The 17,504-nt window shown below is 41.9% G+C and overlaps 1 protein-coding gene across 2 annotated transcripts in view; it reads right to left on the reverse strand.

Moving 5' to 3' along the window:
* The window catches only part of LOC146798240 (sulfotransferase 6B1-like), a 464,989-nt gene that overhangs the window by 238,225 nt on the left and 209,260 nt on the right, over window positions 1-17,504 (reverse strand). The gene's annotated exons all lie outside the window — the stretch shown is intronic.

A 17,504-nucleotide genomic window follows, 5' to 3' on the forward strand; every position in this document is an offset into this window, starting at 1 on the left:
TTCGTGGGGTACTGGAGGAAATCAAATGGGGTGCCGTCCTCAGGCAAGCCAAACGATTATAGGCTGACATTCTTCTTTTACAGGAAACACACATGATGGGTAGCAAAGCCCCCTGCCTGGCCCACTTCAGCTATGATAAGGTTTACCATTCAGAGTTTTCCCGTGGGTCACACGGTACCGCCATCCTTATACACTGAAGGGTCCCAAACAGCCCATCCAAAACCTGGTGACAGGCACACTATATGGGGAATCTCTTACGCTGGGTAGCTTCTACACCCCTTGCCCCAGGACACACCTTCATAGACAGAGTCACACAGCTATGAGGGGAAATCCCAGATGGTCTATCAGTGGTGGGTGGCGATTGCAACAACACTATGGGATCCATTGACTGACGGCGCAGGACAAGACACAGCCCCTAAATGGGAGAATCCAAACTGCACCATTTAGCCTTTACCCTGGGGTGATTGGATGCATGGCAAGCGTATCACCCAGCAGATTCCGGCTTCATCTTCCTCTCAGCAGTACATGGATCCCGATCCAGGTTAGACTTTTTCTTCCACTTGCCTACATTCACAGGGCCTCGTCTGTTTCCATTCTCCCTAGGGGTTTCTCGGATCATTCCCCCATAACCCTTAAGTTGCATATCGGGCCACAAACCCCCCCCCTTCAGATGGCGAATGTCACCCTAGCACCTAAGTGATCCAATATATTAAACCATCCCCCGGCAGGCGATCACCGACTATCTGGTATCTAATGCAGATACCCCTCCTTCAGGTAAAACACTGTGGGAAGTTCTTAAGCCCACGATCCGAGATATAGACATTTGTTAACAGGCAGGCGACAAACGCCACCGCCTGACACAGGTGGGGGACCTAGGAAATCGCCAGCGGGCTCTGAAAGCTGAGGTGAGGGAGAGCAAAGGCCCCGCGGGGAAGCCATGCCTCCTCCTGGCACAACAGCTGTTACGCCAGCACCTCACTAACGAAGCCCAAGAGGTGTGGCAAGCGACCAAATCTAGAATTTACCAATGGGGTGATAAGTCAAGTAAGGTGCTCTATCACCATTGTCAAGCTGCGCAGTCAACCACCCCGGTGCCTGTGCTGGGAAATACAGAAGGGATTCTATGCACCACTCCTGACAGGGTCGCCCAAGCGTTCGCATCCTATTATTCATCTCTCTATGCTAAAAAGGATATTATGTTGTCTGATCAAATAGGAGAATTCCTAAAAGATATACTACCTAAAGTGTTACCCGATCATATCCGGGACCAACTAGACACACCCATCCTGATGGAGGAGCATAGTGCAGCCCTGGTCGGACACCGGGTCCCAATGGATTTCCAAGTACGTTCTTATGATTTCATATCGCCCAGCTAGAACAACACATTCTTCCTCCTGACTGGTGTCATGCCAAAATTGTGGTGTTTCTCAAACCGGCGCGTCCACCTGAAGAACCCTCCTCCTACCGCCCAATTTCTCTTCTGAACTTTGAATCCAAACTTTTAGGCAAGGTTCTCACTGATCGTCTTCAGACATACATCTATGAGCTTGTCCACCTCAACCAAGCCAGCTTCATGCCACACCGATCCAACCAACACAATATCATGCGAGTCCATAACATAATTGCGAAGGCCCTGTAACTTGGCCGCCCTGCAGCCCTTTTACTGGCCGACATTAACAAGGCGTTTGACTTCCTGAGTTGGACTTATTTATTCCAGCTCCTCAGAGCCCTCAACTTTGGACCGCCTTTTACTGTCCTATATACAGCTATTATATACGGAACTGTCTGCCTCCGTACGGGTGGCAGGAGTACGGTCAGAGCAATTTCCAATCAATTGGAGAACAAGACAGGGCTGCCCACTTTCCCTACTATTATTTGCTTTAGCAATAGAGTCACTAGTGGCATAGGTGAGGCGGGACCATCATGGTGCTTAGATATGATTGGTCAGCAGACGCCTCTGACAGGATCATGTTTTACACGGATGATGTGTTGTTCTTTCCAACCAACCCCGGGCTCTCTAGCCTGAAAATATTACAGATACTTCGTGTATTCGGAGCAACTTCAGGTCTTGGAACTAACCCGGTGAAGTCGGTGCTGTTTTCAGTATGCAGAGACCAGGGGCGAGGTACATGGGCGTCTCAGCTGTCCCATGCCACGGAGGGCTTTCAGTACTTAGGTGTATAAATCTCGCCATGTTCAATGAAATCTTGGTGGCATAATATTCACCCACTAACATCTCGTCTCCGAGAGGAAGCGAAGGGTTGGTCACCCTACCTTTGTCTCTGTATGGGCGGTCAGCAATCTTCAAAATGGTCTGTCTGCCACGCATTCTATATATGCTCCACAGTTTCCCCTATACCATTCCACAAGCATGGTTTCAACAAATAAACGCACTCCTCAATCATTTTCTGTGGGGTGGGTGGAGCTATTTGGATCGCGCTGCGGACCTGTACCCAATCTACATATTGTGGAGGGATTGCCGCAGCAGACATATATTCTTACTATGCAGCCTCCCATTTAAAAAGCATTAACAAGTGGTGGTACAGCTAGCAGACAGACTTGGCTTTCACGGTGGAGAGACTTTCTATGTGCAATACTCCTCCCGTAGACCTCCTCTATAGCCAGACAAATCTTGAACATTTATATCCAGCTTGTAAAGTAGTCATACAGCTTTGGCGCCACATAGTGAGGAAGATGGGCTGGGGTGGGCGCCTGGCACAGACGACCCTGCTATGGCATTGGACCTACCTACGATCAGTCGTCACACTACCAGGTTTCCAGGCATGGGATCTGATCGGGATCTCAACGCTAGGTGACATAATGCATGGGACAACACTTAAGTCCTTCCAGCAGCTGCAAACGGAATTCCCCCTTCACCGCACACAGTTCTGCAGATACCTACAGCTTAGGCACCCCCTAACTCCATCAATCCGGTCTATTGATGGGCGACCTCAGCGCCCACAAAATCTGTCAAATCCACCAAACATTGATCACCCATAACCAAACTACATTAAACACAACACGTGCAGCACAGGAAGCAGACATCCCAGACCTCACAGATGACGACTGGACTGATGCCCTAGCCAGCTCCCACAGTGCCACCATAGCTACACGATACCATTTAATTCAATTTAACTATGTACACAGGGCATATTATACATGCTCTAGCCTTTGGCATATGGGTGTCATCCTGTTCCCCCACCTGTCTTAGATGTGGCAAAGCAGAGGGGATCTTCCTGCACACAGTTTGGAGCTGTGGGGCACTCCAGCCAATCTGGTGGATGGTATCCTGTCTGGAACAAGTCTTATCCTGGCGTTTAGCCCTGGAACCAAAACCATTTCTATTACACAGTACAGCAGGGATTAGGGGAACCGCTATAAGCAACATTTCTTATTCCTAGGCCTCACACTTGCCAAGCAGGATATCGCCCAATCCTGGAAGGGGACCGCTCCGCCATCGGTAGGTGGGTGGAGGCGAGCCATGGACAGATGCATGGGGACAGAAACAGCTGTGTTTCAAGCATGAAGTTGTCTACAAAAAAACAGGAAGATTTGGTCTCGTTGGGTAGTCTATAGGGGTATAGAGTTATCCCCCCTACCATCCCTAGACCCTCCATAATCATGCAGTGCATTCACTGAATTATGAATATCCATAATATGAGTAGCACCCGGCCATGCACGCAAGAGTAAAGGACACTTCTCACAATGGGGGAGCAAAATGTGTAGCCTGTGCCAGGGTTGTTTTGTTGGTCTGTGTATTCACAGGCTTTTGCTGTTGTTCTGATATACTGGTAGTATTCTGTAACGTATTGCATCCTAAACATTTTTTTATTTCAATGTAATCAGGCTTTAGATGCCTACAAAATTAAACAAGGCAACTCAATTATTCATGTTTTTCTTCTCATAATTATCGTTATAAAAATAAAAAAATAAAAATACTAAAACATTCATCCCTTTTTAGGTCTCGCTGACCTGCGTTGCAGCGCGCATGCACTGCACGCTCTACGAGGCTTTTTGGAATCGAGGAGATTTCAGAAGTGGGCTTGAAGCCCCGTCCATCATTCTCATTGGCTGGCATCATAGTTTATGTTAAACGCTGTCTTCCCATTGAAAACGAGGCTCATTTGTTACCGCCCTGTCTCCTTTTGGCCCCGCCCACCTTGACTGGATTTTTTCCTTGTGGCGTTACACGGTCTCCTTTAAATTAGCCAGTAAGCACTTTTTTTCCCATTAGGCGGCTGCTTCTTCGCATTTGGATTTCTTTTAAACACGCTCCCAGCACGTAAATCTGCTTACAGGCTTCCTCTTTTGTTCCCCCTCTACTTCCTTCGTGAGCCTTTTTTTTGTTTTTTAACAGGCTCAACACTTGTGATTTTTTTTTATTATGGGCAGAAATAATTACGCGAAAACGAACGAAGGAGTAAAATGTATACGTTAAGCTTTTGTACCTTGTTTGTTATTGACACTAATGCGCGGCTGCTTTATTTTGTTGTATTTATTTATTTGTAACTTTAAAACTGAGCACGCGCCCACTTCAGAGACTCCGCGCTCTTTCTTTTTTTAAAGTATTGTAAATGCTTGTTATGTCTAGATTAAAGTAGGCTATCAGCGTCTGGCAGCCGAGCTGGTGGCACAATGGAAGCCTGGCCCCTCCTCCCCTCTGCAGAAAATCTTCCTCTTCAAATGAGAGATTTTGTCTCTATTAAAGGGACACAAAACCAATTAACTCCTAAATTGAGTTGCAATCGTTGTTCTGACATTCCTGAGCTCATTCATACATCTCCCCCTTCGGCCCCACACCCTCCACGCCCCTCCTCTCCCGAACACCACGGACAATGGTGTAAGCACGGCTCCTGGGTGCAGGATTATCTCCAGTTTAATCAGATAACAGTTTGTGAGTATTACTTCTTTTACTGCATACACGTAATTAACAGCTGCTTTAAATGATATGTTTAAGAAATAGTTGTTAGCAATGTATAGAACTGTTAAAATACATAGCGCGAAAACCAATACGTCATTTTTTTTTAATTTACACGTTTGAAAAATGTATTTATACTTGTTGGATAAGGCACTGTATTTATATACTAGAGCTCTGCAGAAACTTTACAAGTATTTAGAATCATGGCATATAGTGCCTTTATCTGTAGCTGCCACTTTAACGGATTTTAAAACATAATTGGATTTTAAGTGAACTTTTGATTTTTAAATGTATGTATTTGTTTCATGATGCATGAACAAATGTGTTTTGGAAATCTTTATAGTGTACACTGTGTACTTGTTTTAAACAAGCATTTGCAATGCATTAGGTCTCGCATTTACGCGAGTTTGAGCTATTGACATTGCAAATAACAATGCCTATTGGCATTGTCATTTACAATGCCAATAGCTTTAACTCGTGTAACTGCGAGACCTATTGCATTGCAAATGCTTGGTTTTTTTGGGGGGATGGCGCTGGGGTCCGAGGGGAATGGGAGAGTTGGTTTGGGCACTCTCTCCTTTCAACTTCCTCAGCTCACAGAGCAGCGGCAAGTGAACTCATTCATGCACTGAGGGCACCGCACTGCACAGTGCCGAGTGCACATGAAGCGCCTCACATCTGAGTGAGAGCACGATCGACACTGAGCTGGATAATAATAACTGATGGGTAAGATGTTAAGTCGTAATTTAGTTTATGAGGGTGCTTATACACATTGTGCGGGTCTCATAGTTAAACCAGGTGACTTTTATACTTGTGCACACTCACCGCAGGTCCAGACACATAGGGCGTGCAGTGCATGCCGTGCACAAAAAAAGATGTGAGGGCAGAGTGCGCTTGCACAGCACCATCCTGGGTGAAGCGCTTTTTACCTGCCCTCCAAGCAGTTTGGTCCGGTTGATTGCACAGCTCTTGTGCACATCCTTGTTGCACTTTTAGAGCTGTTGCAGTACTGTACTGCTGGCCGTTCACTAGCCGTGTCTTCCGAGCCACAGTTGCATAGATTTATTGATAAGGGATACAAGTATAACATACCAAATCTGGGGCGTGTCCTAGTGAACCGCAGCGCCGAGCCCAGCTCGGGCGCTCTGTGAGATGCGCGCTCCACTGGCACGTGCTCCCCTTAGACAAGAAAGTTAAGTTGTCAGTGGCACGAAGCACTGCACATGTCATCTGCAGCACTTATATAAATAAAATGTATTATACAAAAACACGACGTGCTGTGCATACGCAGGCACATAAAATAGGCACATAAAATGCTGTCTGATGCGCTGTGGGGCGGGGGAGGGGCAAGGTGATGGTTCTTTGCACAACACCAAGAGCACAGGCTGGTCTGCACTGGCCGTATGAAGTGAACCGTGTACACACCAACACGCGCACTGCAGCGGCACCAGAGCACGGATGAAGCGCTTTAAGCTATCAGCGGAGAAGCGTTTCACCCGGAAGTGAGAGGTCTGGGGTAAATAATGGCAGTTGCGAGCATTCCTCCGGCAAAAGTGGCAGGCGGTTTTAATAATTTCCCAGTAGTTTCTTGGCGCTATGTAAAAAATAAATCAACTGCAGCCGAGTACAAGGGAAAATATAACATCTAACAAGAACAAGCGGCCGCGAAAGTGAAAGTGATCGCAATCGCGATCAAACATCAAAGCGGCCGCGAAAGTGAAAGAAAACGAATGCTTTCAGGCTGCCAAATGGTGCGCGCGCCTGGAGCACATGCACTGTAGTTGGCGGCCTGAAATGCACTCGTTTCCACTTCCATTTGTCGCTTACTATAAGTCTCGCCAGAGCAGCGCTAAAGCGCTGTCTCAGGCGAGACCTAAAAAGCGCTGGGTAGCCGGTGTTATAGTAACGCAAGTGATGCTCACACTCAGGTGCAGTTTCCAGTAACATGGTGGACAAGCAGCAACTCGAAGGCTCGCACTGTGCTTGCCTTGTTGGGTTTTGGAGTGAGGTCCTTTCATTAATGAGTTTGGGAGGAATAGGCCTCACATTTGAGAGAGTTTGAGCTATTTGCATTGTAAATGACAAAGCCTTTTATTTTTGTGTTTTAAAAACAACACATAAATAAAAGGCATTGTCATTTACAATGCCAATAGCTCAAACTCTTGTAAATGCGAGACCTATTGCATTGCAAATGCTGGTTAAGATTATCCCATTAATACTGATAGAAACAGTGGGCAAATGACTGACTTCCCAGTTAAGTGATGTTGCCACCCAAATTAACAGACCCTGCCTGTTACAGAGAGCCTGCCAAAGGTAATGAACGTTATATAAGCATCCAAATAGTGAGGGACAGTAGATCTAAGTCGCTTGGAGCAAAATAATTTGGAACAATTTCATACAATCTAACCAGAGAGACTCTGTCACTTAAGTATGTACACGAGCACTGCTACATGAAATCTGATTTAAATTAAATAGAAACAAAAGAAGATAGGTCAACTGTTTCATCTGTGTGTTCACAAATAATTAAATTAGCCATGGAGTTCTGCACCAATAGATTCTATAGTGCGTTTGTAGTGACTGGATAGGGGGGAAAAAAACGAATGAACACCACACGTGAAGCATTAAAACATAAAAAAATCTGGAGCATAATTTGATTCACTCTCCAAAGAGCTGTCAAATCAATCACTCATGACCAAAGATTCCATGAGTCTAAAACATTTGAAAACTGTTATACCAGATAAATGGCTATTGTCCATAGGGATAGTGCTTTGCACTGGAAACATGGGTGTCAAAGATAAAAACGCAGGGCATGGCTTGGCGCCGCCATGAGATGACTGCGGCTTGAGGTGCTCTGCAGCAGCCGCGGGACAGTCAGCCCAGTCTTCAAAAACCTGGTCTAAACACCTATATTTCTGAGGACAACAAATATGAGCCTCTTCTTCTCATACAGGTTTACCCTTTTATCTGCTTGTTTGCAGTTTTTCAACTTTAATGAGGAGGGTGTGCCCGCCATTTTGAAAACACATGTGTATTTGCTGTTTCAGAGTTCCCTGCCTATGAACTTTTTCTCATGTTATTTATTTGTGGAAATGGATATCGCTGGCATGTATGATGTATATCAAATATAAGGCAAAGATTTTCCTGTCTGCAATTCAACAATGTTCATCTCCTCTCCGCTTTGGATATATGCATTTCAGGAGCTGGCTACATTTCGCCCTGTAATATTGTTTCTTCATGTATTTTCTCTAAATTTTTCATCACTTATCCTATGGGATGAGCCAAAGGATTGTGGTATCTCGCCTCTAATACACGCAGTAACTCACATAAGTTTTGTGTTCTCACTGCTAATACTTTCATTCTGCTGGCAGGAACTATGGAGGGCAGTAGTCAAGAACTGATGTCCTCATACACTGTTTCCTCCAATACAAATGGTATGAATGGTCCTAAAACGACTTCTAAACACAGCTCAAGTCCCCCTCAGGCTACTAAAAGAGTGAAGAAAGATCCTCTATTTCCTACAAAACCAAATACCATAATTTCAATGGAACTTATACTTGAAGACATCTGGGCTCTCAAGCCCTATATGGAAGACACTAACAAAAAATTGCAGACTTTAAATGATAATTGGTCCCTTATGGATAGCAGGGTAATGAATGTGGAGCAAAGAGTTAGCGACATCGAAGATAATATGCAGACTTTTACAACTCTACGATCTGAGGTATCTCAAATAAAAAGACAAGCAGAGGATTTAGAAAATCAAAGCAGACTAAATAATCTTTGGATTTATGGTTTGGCAGAGGGGGTGGAAGGCAATGATCCGGTATCATTTTTCTGATAAATTTTTCCTAAGATTCTGGAGCTTCCTACCTCTTCAATATTAAATATACAGCGAACACATCGACTGGGTCATTCTATCCCTCACCTTTCATCTTCACAAAGACCGAGAGGGATTATCATATACTTTCTGGAATATGATGAACTTCTTCAAGTTCTTAAAGCAGTTAAAGCCAAAGGGGGAATTTCTTGGTCTAGTTATCAGTTATTTTTTGCACAAGATTATGTGAAATCCACGGCAGACAGGAGAAAAACATTCCTAGATATAAGACCGGCTCTTCTTGCTCTGAAAGCAAGATTCAGACTTATTCATGCCTGTTTGTTTAAAGTAACATATAAAGACAAACTATGACTTATATGATTCTGTATTACTGCAACGTTTTTATTGACAAATGCAGAGGAGAAGAGATGGACATCTCAAAGATTTCTTCAACCTGATTCTGGTTATGCCTTGAGTTTTGTTTTTGAGATACTCTGAATAATAATTTGGTTTAATGTTGTTCTGACTTGTATAAATTGTCTTTTCCTCGTGCAACCTGTTTTCTCTAGTTAATATTATGTTTTTTCATTATTTAATTTTAGGCAGTATCTGGTGTACATTTCCAAGACTGCATCATTATTGTTTTTTGTTGTCTGACTCATCCTTGGTCGGCTTCGTTGAAGTTCCTGTTATGCCTTTTCGCTGATGTGGTGTTACCACCCTCAACTTTTTGTGGGTTTTTGTAGGAATGTTCCCTTTTTTAATTTGTTATTTAGGTTTTCTGTCCTTATTTTTTTCCTTTCATTATCTCTCTTGTCTTTACTTTCTTTTCTCTTTCTTTTTCATCGTATTTTACAAATCTCCTACTTTATCCTACTTTACGCTTTTATTTTCTTACTTTCTTACTTCTATATTCTTTTCTTTTGTTATCCGTAATCAGATAATATGGAGAGTTCATATAAAATGTATTGGATTGCTAATCTACTCTTTAAATGGATACCGATTATATATATAAAATTAACTGTACAAAATATGTTAAGATTAACTTAAATTACTATTTATGACATTTTGGGTAATTACTTGGAATGTTAAGGGGTTAGGATCCCCCATTAACTGACAATGAGTACTTTACATTTAGCCAAATTAAATACAGATGTTGCTTTGCTGCAAAAAATGCATGTGGTAGACAAAGAGGTTCAAAAACATTTTCGTAATTGGATTGGATATGCTTTTTCATCGCCAGGAACTGGTAAAAGTAATGAAGTTGTTGTATTATGTAAAAAAAACATTAGATATTAAGTTATTGTCACAAAAAACCCACACAGAAGGTTGATGGCTCCTTTTACAATTTACTATTAATAATATACCAATAACCATATTCAATGTTTATGTACCCACACACTTAGATAAATCTTTCTGGCCCAGCATTACAAACAAATTGATGTCAATTACAGGTGATTACCTCATTTTTATGGGAGATTTTAATTTGTTTTAGATCAATTTTTGGACTGCTCTGCCCTCCTCTATGCACAGACATTTTTTTACAGCCATCAAACAGAGAGCCCTGATAGATACATGGAGGCCTAGTAATACCTGTTCACAACAATATACCTTCTTTTCTGCTGTTCATTTCACCAAATCCAGGATTGATTATTTATTTATTTCTAAATCCCTATCACAGCACATCCTACTTGCAGGTAATGGAGCTATACTAATTTCAGATCATGCTCCAGCCATTCTAGGTTTAGAATGACTTTATATTACTCCCAAGATTAAGCACTAGCGTTTTAACACAGCACTTCTATTAGACACCAATTTTACCCAAAATTTTCAAAATTTTATTCATGAGTATATTCTTTTTAATGAATCATCAGAATTTTCATTCCAAACCATTTTGGATGCTTTAAAGGCTGCTTCATATGATTTTATTTTGTCATATGTCTCTGATAAAAAGAAAAGACATTAAAAAAAACCTTTAAATATTATGAAGCATATTAAATCCCTAGAACAAATTCATTTTGCTTCCAAATCCAAGTCATGGTTAAATGAATAAATTAAAGCTAAACTTATTTTTAACAAAAATTCTACAGATAATGCGCGTCTTACTTCCTTAAGTCGAGCACCAGATATAATGGAGAGCAAAACAAAGCAGGCAAACTTTTAGTGATTTATTTGAAAGTCAAAAAAGAATGAGTTAAAATGTATACAATTATTATACGTAATGATGCAACCCTAGTAACTAAAGATAAGGACATCTTAGCAGAATTTTCTGATTAATATGAAAAACTCTATATCCCCGAAAAAAGCCATCCCATGTCAATATTATTTAATGTTTATCCTCCATTCAAAAAGAATGTGATTTACACACGGATTGTTCTTCTCTGGATGCTGATGTATCACTCCAGGATATTCACAAAGCAATCAACTCCATAAAGAAAAGAAAAGCCCCTGGGCCAGATGCTGTGACGTAACACAGGCCCCTGCAGTCCTGCCATGCGGGGGCCCCCTCAGCACATTACTCTGGCCGGAGAGCTCATGATTGAGTCCAGAGGGGTCCCCTCGACGAGCCTTGCAGGGGGGTCCCCTCAAGTTTCATTGCGCCAGTGGCCAGTTGGCTTCCCCATTTTTCAAAAACATGAATCCTCAGGCTACATAAGCTTTTTCCATCTTTTACCACAACTAAGTCAGCTTCCAGTACCTTTCAGGATGCTTTAATTTGTCTCATTCCCAAAGATCTCAGATTATGTAAAAATTATCAGCCCATATCACTTGTTAACGCTGATGATAAATTCTTTGCTAAAATCCTCGCACTCTGTCTAGATCCATCCTTCCCTTTTCAATTGGCAAAGAACAATCAGGTTTTGTTAAGAGTTGCAACCTTTCAGATGATACTAGAACCTTTTTCAACATTTTAAGTAAATACAAAATATACTCTCAATCATTAGCTGCCATATCTTTGAATGCTGAAAAGGCTTTTGATCAGGTTCATTGTAATTTTCTTTTTCCTACGCTTTCTTGGCTTGGATTCTTCACAAATGTGTTAATTTAATTTCTATCTTATATTCTTCTCCTAGGACACCAGTTTTTGTTAATGGCTTAACTTCTTTTTCCTTTTCTCTTCACAGGGGAGTTATACAGGTTTTCCCTTTATCACCTCTTCTTTACTTTCTGGTATTTTATCCTTTCCTATCTCCTTTACAACAGTACGCTAAGATACAAGGGTTTGAATATAAGGATATACAAATCAAATGTTCGGTATATGCAGGTGATATTCTTTTATAAATGTCTTTTCCTAAGCCCTCTCTAAAATGTTTCTTAGATACAGTATCCATTTTTGCAAAATGTTCAGGCTAGAAGCTTAACGCTGACAAGTGTGAAATCCTTCCACTTTATACATGGTGGTTTTAGACAAGATTTTATATCTTCAAATTTTCTTTGGAAGCCTAACAAAATAAAATATTTGGGACTTTAAAGTATTCAAAGATACGGTATCTATTAATTTCAATACTCTTTATTCCACCCTTAAAGATCTTACAACACGATGCAATCCTCTGTTCCTTTCATGGGGGTGGGGGGTTGGTTGGATACTATAAAAATGATGTTAGTCCCTATATTATTTTTTTATTTTTCTACAAATACTATTCATATTTCACCTAGTATTTATGATTTTTTTTTAACTTCATCTTGATTACTTTTTTATGGAATAATAAACATTTTGAATGTCTCTTAGCCAGTTTCAGCATCCTAAGCAAGAAGGGGAGTTCATTTTCCTAACTTTTAATCTTAACATACCACCTTTTTCTAAAATATTCAATACAACTTACAACAACGTCCTTTAAGGGCAGACTTCAAATTATTTTTTACTTATCCTTTTCTTGAATTTTTGTCTCTCATGGCCCTTCTATTTTGTCTCTTATCACCCTTCTTCTATGTCATTACACATCTTAAAGAATGCTTGTAAAATATTGCATCCCATTTTTATCTCTAATCTCTTCATTCTAAACCAATTTCTCCAGTCTTCTATCTGGTATAATACATTCGCTAAAATTAATAACAAATATATATTTTGGAAAACCTGGAGTGAAAACATTTTGCTATGCACTTATCAATTAATACAATATCATTCAGTGATTCCTTTTTCTCAAGCCAAAGACACTTTCAATTTTCCTAATTCATATCAACCTAAATATAAAATTTTAAGCACCAGTCTTTCTCATCCTTACAATTCTGTCTTCTCTAATATTTCATTACCCTCTGCAACTTCTTCTCTACAACAATTACTGACAACTTTTCCATCTGCCTCCAGAATATATGCACCAGTTACTGCATTACCTCAACCCAGACAAAAAACTTCCCTGGAGTTGCACTTGGAAACTGATTTACAAGCTTTTCTTCCTATTTCTTTATGGAATAAGACTTGGATAAAAATCCATAAAACCTCACGTGCGGCTAATATTTTTTCATTTATAATCAACTAATATTTACTCCAGATACTATATGCACGATTAATTTTAACACATCATCTACAAGTTGGACCTCTATTATATATCCACTTTAACACTAAAATATATGTTGTTTGAATGCCCTCACACCCACTAATTCTGATTGCAAGTCAGGTCACAAATGAACCGAAATTTTCATACGCATGTTCCTTTTTCTTTTACAAATCAGAAGCATGGAAAAACTGTGACTTCAATGTACAAACTGTGGATTTATGAATTGCCATAGCATTCTAACAAATAACAAAGAATTGGAAAAATGCTCTCAATATCTCATTTCAAGCATAGTTTTATGGTATTTGTTTTAATCATAGACTGAACAGAAATGTTGTTACCCTGATTCTCAACTTTGTCGTAATTTGATAATTAACTTTTGAAGCCCTTTTCTGATAAATCATTTATTTAAGGCTCTGGATTTGGAATAACATTCTAATAGTGTCACTAAAGCCCTTTGGGCTTCTTTTGCAGACCTGCATATTCATCCTAAGTTTAAAAGAGAACTTAAATACTGGTGCATATTCCTTTTTTCAATGTGAGCATATGGCTGTGGTGCATCGGGTGTGGCACACGGGGTGACATCTGATGCTTAGAGACATCAAACACTGGGGCCCCTTCTGATGTCTAGAGTTTGAAAACATCCTGCAATCTTTGGTAACAGATTTTGTCGACACAGCGGGGGTACCATATTGTCAAATGCTCTGAGCCTATTTTTATTAAACAAATGGTCACTTTGCACACTACTGAAGAAAGTGGCTGGTAACACAGCTGTCATTTTCTTTGCAGGTAAAATTTGCCTTTCTTGTCCTCAAAATCACAGTCACCAGTGAGGGTTTATCTACTGAAGTTTGTCGCAAACCAACAGATGGAAACGAGATCCTCAAATTTGACAGTTACCCTCCAAGAGCCACTTCCAACAACTGCTCCTGCGGACTAAAATATGACTAACAAACAATAGAACTGTCAGAAAAGCTTTGTCACCCTGAATATATCTTGACAATACCGTTAAAGACAAAAACAGAGAGCACTGAAGCACCGCAGAGAGGCACTGTTCGAATCCTATCCTAAACATGACACTAACAGCATAGCTTGCAACACAGACTTCTTACTGGTGCCCAACTAATAAAGCAGATCGCAACAAAACACTGAAAAATTCTAAATATGACTAGAAAACATGACAACTGCCGCTATTTTCCCAAAAGAGGGGTCACAGTATTAAGGACTTACTGATTCACACTAGATATTTGTTAGAAATAGGGGTCTCTAGTTGGCAGAGGTAGGTACCTTTGTCCAAATATGGACCCTTGCTTCTATTCAGGGTAAGGGGGATACACACTTTAACCCCTGCTCACCCCCTCGGTAGCTTGGCACGAGCAGACAGGCTTATCCCAAAGGCAAGGTGTAAAGTATTTGTACCAACACTCACAGAAACACAGTGAAAACACCACAAATAGACACCACACCAGTTTTGAAAAACAAAATATCTAAACTAAACAAGACCAAAGCGACAAAATTCCAACATACAGCTACTCAGTACAGTGTCTTTAAAAAGGATGTTGCAAAAATAAGCTTGTAGAAATCAAATAGCACCAACTGGGGCTATCACGTCGTCAGGACAGCACAAAATCCAAAGTATGGTGCCACCCGCGAGGATCGCGGCACCGGGCATGGAGTCACACAGACCCCCAAACAACAGTACCTTAGACGATGCACGGCGTCGAAGATGGCCGATGTCGGCTCCGGTGATGATGCGATGTTGGCAAGTTTCACAAGTCACCCTCGGCGATTATCAATGCCGCGATAACAAGATGCAGGCGCTGGCGAAGACAGAGTCGATTGCGAGCGCTGGCATCAGTCATGGCCGATCACTGCTGGCATCGGCGGGCGTCGGAGCTGCGGAGCGGGCCGGGTGCTGCGTAGTTCACTTCACGAGCGGCTCCCCGGGCCTCGGTGCAGGTCGCGGCATCACAGTGGTGGCGTCAACGGTGTCGGAAACAGTATTTCTTCCTTCTCTTTAGTTTCTTCCTGCTCCCAACAGCAGTAGCAACCTCCAGGGGCCCACACACAGTTACAGGCACCTCCTGGCAGGTCAGAACTACCAAAGGAAGTTCAGGGGAGCTGGGGGAGAAGTCCTTTTGTTCCAGGGACTTCAAAACAGGAGGCCAGCTCTTCTTCAGGCCCTTGGAGACTTTCCTTAAGCAGGGGACACAGCATACAGCAAAGTCCTTCTTCAAGCTGGGGACACAGCACACAGCAAAGTCCTTCTCCTTTCTTTGGGAGAAACAGCAACTGCAGGCCAACCCCAGACACACAGCAAAGGCAGTATTTCTCCTCAGTTTCTTCAGCTCTTCTCCTCAGCAAAGGTTCTTCTTGATTCCAGCAATAGTCTAAAGTTCAGGGGTTTTAGGTCTAATACTTATACCCTAAAATATCTTTGATCCCTTTGTGCAAGGGGCTCTGAGCCCAGTCCAAACCAGTTCTGAGGGCACTCTGCCAGTGCACAACAAAATCCTTTGTCAGTGTGAGCCTTGGTTTCAGACGCCCCACAGGGGGGTGGAGCCAGCATTGTGAAAGGCAGGCACAGCCCTATTCAGGTACAGATGCTACTCCTCCCACCACTCCAAATGCAGATCAGGCCTATTCTGCCTAGTGCTGACTCACCCAGACTCCTGGAGCCACCCCAGCATCTATCACTCCAAAGCCAGACAGTCAATCCACAACCAGGCACACAGAAAGGTTGAACAAGCAAAGAGCCACTTTCTAAAAGTGCTATTTTCAAACACAGAATTTAAAAACCATCCTTACTAAAAGATGTGTTATTAAGTTCCAAGTTTAGGGATACCAGACTCCAATTTTCTATCCTATTCCTATGGGAAGATATGCTTGTAAAATTTTACAGAGCATTCCCCATTCTGTCCTATGGGCAAGCTAGCCTTTCAATAGTGAAAAACGAAATTGGCAGTATTTCACTATCAGGACATGTTTCACACACCAGTACATGTCCTACCTTCACATACACTGCACCCTGCCCAGGGGGGTACCTTGGGCCTATTATAGGGGTATCTTATGTGCAAGGAAAGGGATGGGTAGGGCCTGGCAAGTGGGTGCACTTGCCAGGTCGGCATGACAGTTGACAAACTACGCACAGGCACTGCAGTGGCAGGCCTGAGACCTCTTTTAGGGCTACACATGTGGGTGGCACAATCAGTGCTGCAAGCCCACTAGTAGCTTTTGATTTACCAGCCCTGGCACACTCAGTGCACTTTACTAGGGACCTACTGGTAAAACAAATATGCCAATCAGGGAGAATCAATAACAATTTACACAGAGAGCATATGCACTTTAGTACTGATCAGCAGTGGTAAAGTGCCCAGAGTCCTATAGCCAACAACCACAGGTCAGGAAAAATAGGAGAAAGAAGCAAAAGGTTTGGGGCTAACCCTGCAAAAAGGGCCATTTCCAACAATATTACACTGGATATTAACAATACTCGCCATTACCCTTGTGGCAGGTGCAGCGTGTGTCTCTTTACTACGCCCACCAAGTGTGTTAATCTAGGTACCAACAAACCATGGGAAATCAGAAAATACACAAATTCTAACACAGCAAATGTGAAATACCTGATCACCTGCCCAAGTAATCTCTTAAACACTGGTATGACATCTAGAAAGCTCCGCATCAAGATTAATAAACATCGTAGTAACATGAGACGCCAACACAGTACAACCTGCATCACAACTGACTATGTGGTGATGAAACCCAGTGAAAAAGACATACAATGGGTCATTTTAGAGCACATCAAGCATTAATCCTGAAACACGACCATTTAAACATTACTCCGTAATCAAGGAACAACAATGGGTGTACCGAGTACATACTCACATTACAGGCCTAAATGATGAGATTCCTTTGCTACCGGTAATGTTGCATTAACACACTCATGTCACCCCCTATCTCGGATTAGGCAACTGTTGAGCTATGCAACATAGGAACTATACCACATTATCACATTTCTACCACACTTCACCATGTCAGTCTACATTATGCTAACATAATAGTCAACACCAGCAAATATAGATTTCTTTCATCTGTATTACTGTTGATGTCCCTTGTACCAATCATGTTTTAATGATTCAATGACTAGTTGTAGCATCCTCCCCAGCCTGGGTATACAACAATGACTATGCCACACATGGAGATTAGTAAAATGCATCTTTATTCACCTGTGTGTAACAGCAAATTCAACATTCTAAACCTGCATTTTCTTTTTTACACT

Source organism: Triturus cristatus, chromosome 9 (assembly GCF_964204655.1).
Source record: "Triturus cristatus chromosome 9, aTriCri1.1, whole genome shotgun sequence".
NCBI classification, from domain to species: Eukaryota; Metazoa; Chordata; class Amphibia; order Caudata; family Salamandridae; genus Triturus; species Triturus cristatus.